Below are 7,169 nucleotides of genomic sequence, written 5' to 3' on the forward strand. Positions count from 1 at the left end.
GGGGGGGGGTATGCACCTCTGTGGGAGTGCGGCAAAGTGTGTTGGGGGGAGGAGGGGGCTTGTGTGCATCTGTGCCTGTGTTTGTGCAGGCATGCAAGCCCCTGTTTGTACGTGTGCATGCCTGCCTCAGTGGGTATGTGTAGTGGGCACCTGGCCCTGCCTTTCTACCTTCTGGACAGAAGGGAGTGCTTCCAAACTAGGATGGAAGATGGGAATCCCAGTTTCCTGCATCCCTCAAGCCATCCCCTGTCACCAAAAATTCCTTCAAAACAGTATATGAACACATACCATTAAAGACGCTTTGAAATGCTGGAATCTTTTAAAAATGTATTTCAAACACAGCTTTCTTTTAAAAGCATGTCTGATTTATCCTGCTTAATAGAACTGAGGCAATTCATAAAGAGAAAGAGAAAAGACCTGAAATGTTTCATGCACTTCAGCCTGTGCAAAGTGAAACAGCACTTCATTTTTCCCCCTCCAGTCTCTATCCATCTTGCATGATCAAGTTGAGCAAATGGGGAATCTCCTGTGACAGGAAAAAAACCTAAAGCAAAATTCTAGTTTTGTTACTCCTGCTGTGGCCCCTGTAGTAAAAACAATCGCAAGATGGAGAATTTCTGGTATACCCCAAATAATGTGTATTTTATGGTCACTTCAAGTGCTTTGGCTGCTGCTTCTACGGATCCATAGATTCTTTTAAACCCTTGTAACAAAGGCCCTTCTACCCACTCTGAACAATATTCCTGTCTTTATGAGACTTGAACTCTTCCCAGCTTCTCTATTTCCCCCTACATCCAGTACAGGGGTAAGGAAGTTTGGTGCCTGGGGCAAAGCCCACAGTAGCAGCCTGCCCTTGCCACGTGCAGATGTGGGGGGCACACACCGCTGCCCTCTCCCCATCCCCTTGCCCCCCAGAACAGATGGTTCACAGCTCTGTCCCACCCCAGTGGGGTAGTGCCTGCTGGCGCCTTCTTCACTTGGGCTCCCCAGGCGGTCAGTAGCCTTACTGGGATCTATGGATACCGAGAATGAATGACATCTGATTCAGCATGCAGAGCAAGGTACAAACATTAGACTACCGAACGAAGTGTTGGAACAATGAAGCAGTGGAGTATGCGAGTCAGAGAAGCTGTGGAATCTCATTCACTGTAGGCTTTCAAGAGGAGGCTGGATAAGGACTGGCCAAGGTTAATTTATGAATAGTATTCTTACATTTGTGCATGTATTTGGACCAGATGATACTTTAGGTCCCTTCCAGCCCTACTGTTCTTTAAAAACTGGCAAACTGTGTCACTAACCAGATAGTTTTGCAATAAATATGGAGGTAGTAACAGTGGTATAGATGCAGGTCTCCTTGGTGGGTGTTTAAAAAAACAAACAACATTTAGACCTAAAAGTAAATTTCAATTAGTCATGCCCTACAGAATCAGCAAATATCCAAGAAAGGTTAGTGACAGTCCACTGTTAACTTTTTAAAAGGAAATTTCACTAAATGCCCTACAAGTTCTTTTTCATCTCAAATGTCTATTACTTTCTGCAAGAGATAATTATGTGTGACCTACCTGGTTTTACTGAACTGACTTAGTCAAGCCTTGAGTCCAACAAGGGGTCCCTTGAGTCTAAAGAGGTTGAGAACCACTGATACAAGTGCACTGCACTAGAGGGCTGTACTACTTTAGCTAATGTGGTATACTTGAATATATTTGAAAATTTTAATATAATAGTTAAACTAAATTACCACAGTTTAATATTTAAACATCCACTCTATGTGCCAAAAGGGAAAAATAAAGAGCAAACTAAAAGAATTAGGTTTTAAAAAGAGGGCTTGCTGAGTGGCAGTAAAATTATCTCTTCATTGTATAAGGAATATAGAGAAACAAGCATGCAAGAGGGGCAGAGAACCCTCCTGTGGTTCTGGGAAAGATGTTTCAAGAGCCTTGGGGTAGGCAAACCCAAAGAGGAAGGTAGGGGGAATAAAGGAGCTTTCTCAAGCACAGTGACTAACTGGACTGAAGAGAACCTGGTGGTTTGAAGAACAGCCCTACATTAGGCCCAGAGGAGAAGAGTGGGCATCTATGTGAACATGGGTAGGGGGTAATATGAGAATGGGGAAGAAGGAATCTAGCAAGCCTCTCGCAGTCCCCACGTTCTTCTCTGTACATACTGCTGTTTTGTGCAAACCAGCCTGTGGGGAGAGGGAGAAAAAAACAGTGCTCCACTGCTTTGGGCGGGGAGATTCTAATGGATTAATTCTAACCTGTTCAAGTACAGAGGTGCATTATATTATAAGAAGTCTCTTCACTGGAAATGGCAGAAGCCTCAACCATGCAGTCATTTTCAAGTAGGGTGATCAAAACTTGGGGGAGATCTTATGAGGGAATCGTTTCAAAATGTTTGAGTCAAAAGAGACCCTCCCAGGGACCCACTTTTGCTCTCTATTTGAGAATTGGCCTTTATGCGGGGCAATTTTTCTCTCATTCAAGTCAGACAGTGTTTCGTCTTTCATTTCAGTGGATATGGGAGCAAGTCTCTGAAGAAGAGGCCTGCCATGCCAAAGGTGAGAAGCAAGCTGGGTGGAGCATAGGTTTCACAGTTCTTTCCCTGTGTCTCATTGTTACAATACAAACCTCTTCTTCAGGAAGAGGAATTTTGTACAGACAAGGGAAATAAACTGGACAATGGCAACAGCTGGTTAGTTGGAGGCAAGGGAAATAAAAAGGACTCACCATCTGGCTCATCAGTGAATTCCTCTGAGCTGGAAGATCCAGAGGCATCTAAGGAAACCAAGAATAAGCAATGAGAGGAGAGCCCGCAGCCACACCTGGGAAGGCAGTTTTAGTGAAAAAAATTAGGTGGTTTTGACTTCCGATGAATCGGGCTGTACAAAAACAGCTCCCGTGATAAACAGAAGAAGCTCCATGAGATCTAGGCCTTCCTTAACCTAAGGGAACTCAAACTTACATCTCCCACTTTCCAGGAGAGTGCTTTAACCAGGAGGCTATAAGACTGAATTGCTTCTACTCAGTAGTTCGGTAGCTTAGAGCTAGTCACAAGCTGCACTTGGGCTATCTGCTAGCTGTAACAGGACATTACCAATTGAAAGTAAATTTGCTATTTGCCTTTGCAAGTAGCAAATTTACTTGCGATGAGGGAGGTTTACTGCATAGTAAGCATATGCACGTGTAGACACACACGCTTACTTCACAGTAAACTAAGTTACAGTGCAGTTAAGTGTCTCATTGTAACAGCTGATGCACATTTGTGAGCAGGTGATTCCATCTCCCTTTTGGAAGAGGTTAAAAAATCACAGCTGTCCATACCCAAAGATGGCATTTTTAAGTAGTTTGTGGATAGATAAAGGGATTTGAAATGTATTTTACAAGGTCTTACCAAAGGCAAGAGATTTCCAGTTGAAAAGGAGCAAAAAATTGTTACTTGACTTCAAGAGAGGGAAAGAAACTTCACTGCAGAAACAACACACCATCTCACACAGTTGGCTGGACATGCCATTGTTGGTACTTCTGTTGTATTTGGATAATTTATGCACATTCCTTATAGGAATTAGCTATTTTATCATACACAAGTCTCTAGCAATATAACTAGCATATGAGGAGAGAGTAGCACTTCAAATATGCTGGTATAACATATTCAATGTTTGTCTGCACCATGCTTGTGGGCACACAAATCTTGAGGCTGAAATTTTAGCAACACAAAATAAGCTTTCACACTACCCTCTCTACTCTATTTTTACTTAATTTGTTTTACTTGGTAGAGAAATTTTATTTGTAGCCATCCCTCCAGGAAGTGAAACAAAGGGAATAAATAGTATATTAAAAATAAGTTTAAAAAAGGAGACTCACTACTTGGTGCTATGGTTGCATCATCAAAATAGGAGAAATATAGGGAAACACACGAGTGAAGAATAGAACACCTCTGATAGTTCTGAGAATGAAGTTTCAAAGGACTATTTTTACCTACTTTTAAAAGCTTTCCCTTGCAACACGGTGGAAACAAAAATCAGACAGACTTTTTATATGCGACTTAAGAGAGCCCTGCACTTTTAGAAATAACTGTCCATTGAACCCTGAGGATGGGAGTCTGTGCTCACATGTATGTGTCCAGGGATGGAGCCCCCCTGCCTCATGCCTCCTCCACACAACCTATCCTTTCAGCTCAGGCTGGACAAACCCCAGCCTGCAGCTTGCTCCCTTCCCATCTTCCCCTCCCTTCATGCAGACAGCATTGGGGCTAGAGGTGGTGGGTAAACAGGGTTGGGGAGAGAGGCGACTCTGCTACAGACAGGTTCCCTGGGCTCCTGTAGCCAGGCTCGATCCCCACCACCAACGGGTAAACATCTGTTGGGGGTAGTTAACTCATGGTGCTTTATGTAAAGTGTCATGACTTAGAGTGGGGGCCTGCATATCTGTCAGCACCTTGAGAGGATGAGGCCTTTATGGAGTGTAGAGCATTTTATTCAGTGCAGACTGAGTATTCCTACAGGGGCTGTGCTATAGAAGGCTTTGTTTTGAAAAAATCGTATAACTAATGCTCCTACCAGTCATGCTTATTCAAGATGCCAGGATACTTTTTGTCAGAGTACATATGCCCTGGACAAACTCCTCTCTACTCATCACTACTGTGTGAGAGAGTCTCCTTCACTTTCTGAGCCACACTGTTGTTTACTTTTTCCAGGCCTATATTGCAGGTGCCCTGTCCCATCCCTGGGTTTCAGCAGTGCTTGTGGGATCCTGTCTATGAAACCTAGACTGTGCTTTAGAAAACTCCATGTGAAATGCTCCCTCTTAGGGTCAGGTATAAAAAGGAGAACTCACCACCTGGATCTATTGTTTCTTGAGCATCCAGAAAATGAAAACCTAGGGAGAAATAGGTCATGAGATGGGGAGGAAACTGTGGGAAAGGTCCCAAAGAGGTTCTTTGGAGTATGTCAGACTAGTTTTCACAGCAATGTGCACTGGACTATGGAAAAAGAGTGCTCCAAGAGAAGAGCGGGAAGACTGCTAGGTTTCCACCCCCCTCAAAACCTAACTGCTCTGTTCTCTTTTCTTGGCTTTTACTGTCGTCTAGTGGCCATTTCCAAGCATTACCACCATCATCCTGCCTCCCTTTAAGATGTGTCTTTTCTAGTTAGGGAGAGGTAGCTATGTGAGCCTGAAGTCAGGCAGAAGGCAGGGTAGAAATGCACTTTATAGACTAAAAATCAGAGATGCATAAGCTTTTGTGAGCCCACACTCCAGCAGATGCTGCAAAAGGACACACACAGAGCAGTCTACCAGCTACAACAGTTTTGAAAAACCTCTTCCCTCCTGTTCTAGGTGGCACTTGTTCATTCTTTTGTTTTATTTTTATTTTGTTCCTTGTTAACCTGTAGAGGGCCAAACTGCTGAGAGAGGCTGTAGAATCTCTGTCCTTGGATGTCCTTAACTGCAGGTTAGACAGATCTTTGGCTAGGATAGTTTAAGTCAGATCCAGCCCCTAGTGCTATGTCTCCTCATGGGCTTGAAAATCTGGCAGCAGGAAAGCTGTGGCACTGTTCCCTGGCTGCCAAATTTCTGAACCTGTGGAGTGCCCAGTGGGCTAGATAGCATGGCTGTGTGTGCTGGATTGGATGTGCAGGGAGTCATGGGCCAGGCAGGGTGTACAGAGCACAAGCCTAGCATGCGTGGCTGGACAGTGGTGGCATAGGATTTGGTGGGGGTGCTGCAGGAGCTGATCCTGGCCCATGGGACTGAGCAGCATCAGTGTGCGGTTCCAGGGCCCAATCTGGGTGTGAGGCCCAATCCCATCGCATGGAAAAGGGGTGACACCCAGTCCTACTGTGCAGAAGCCAGCCAAGGTCATGTGGGCCCAATCTGGGCATGCAAAACCCAATCCCAGCATGCATGATTCAGCCTGCCAACCAGCCTGTCTGACTGGTGGGACCAAAAGTTTGAGCACCACTAATTTAGACCAGTGGTTCCCAATCTTGTTAGACTCCAAACACCCTTAAACACATTTAATTATTTCCCTTCTCACTCCTAAAACTGGTACATCCTGGATGGAACAGAGGCAGCTGAAATGAAGACATTTGTACTACTATTATCCTTGCCATGCCTATTCTAGGCATAGGAAAGAGGAGATGGCAGCCTCAGAGTTGATTTTCTGCCAGCTCCCATAGGGGCAAAAATTCTCTTAGGGAATCAATTGCAAAAGTACCTTAGTTCTGTGGACTTACCCGAACACAGGGCCAGCAAGGTGGCCACGAGCAGCATCTTGAATCTCTTGCAGATAGGCAAAAGAAGCTTTCTTTTCAGAGTGGTGAGGAATCCCTTGGTGTGTGTCTATATATGTGCATTATTGGATAATAACACCCTTAGAGCTATTACTCAGAGCCTCCCAAGAGCTTCTCAGTGGATTGCATCACTTCAGGAAATTGGTCTTTTGTACTATGGCTTTTCCAAATACGAATATAATCCCCTAAATGAGTTAACTGTTAAGTATTGGTTAAGTGTTAAATTAAGCACTAATTGTGTACCAACTTCAAGAGTGTAATCTTTTGCTGCTGGCAAAAAAAAACAACAATGGGAAGATGAGTTTTAAGTAAGGCTGGAAGGAGGGACTGGCTCTTGATGGATTCCTTCCTGGTTTCTGTCACGCACAACCCGAAGATAAGCCCCTCTGAATACAGCACTGATTTCTGAGTGCGTCATCTGTGTGGGCAAGACATGTGGCAACATCTCTGAACAAGCTGCACTTGCCATTTCAGTATGTTCATCCACTGGGCGATATCATGTGTACCAGGACTCAAACTCCTGTTAGCAGTCTGACTGGAGCTTTCCCAAAGCATGTGCATTATAGGATCCTATGAATTGGAAGGAAATACCACAACGTTTGGTTATACTTTTCCTTTTCAACTCTCTTCTTATTTCTCAGAGCAGGATTGCTTCCCACAGTCTATTCTCCGGCACTTAAAACTTCATTTTGGTTTTAAATGACTCAAGTATTAGAGCTTCTACCACTTTCTTGGACCGGTTCCTTCACTGTGATACACAGATGCCATACACTTTTTTGATTCTTACCCTACTTGGACCCTTTTTTCTCATTTTCAATTATTTATTTTTAATCTTACCCCTTCGTACCACCTTGAACACTGCCTCTTCTACTTGGCATTC

The sequence above is a fragment of the Alligator sinensis genome, unplaced genomic scaffold (genome assembly GCF_000455745.1).
Source record: "Alligator sinensis unplaced genomic scaffold, ASM45574v1 scaffold1386_1, whole genome shotgun sequence".
Taxonomy (NCBI): Eukaryota; Metazoa; Chordata; order Crocodylia; family Alligatoridae; genus Alligator; species Alligator sinensis.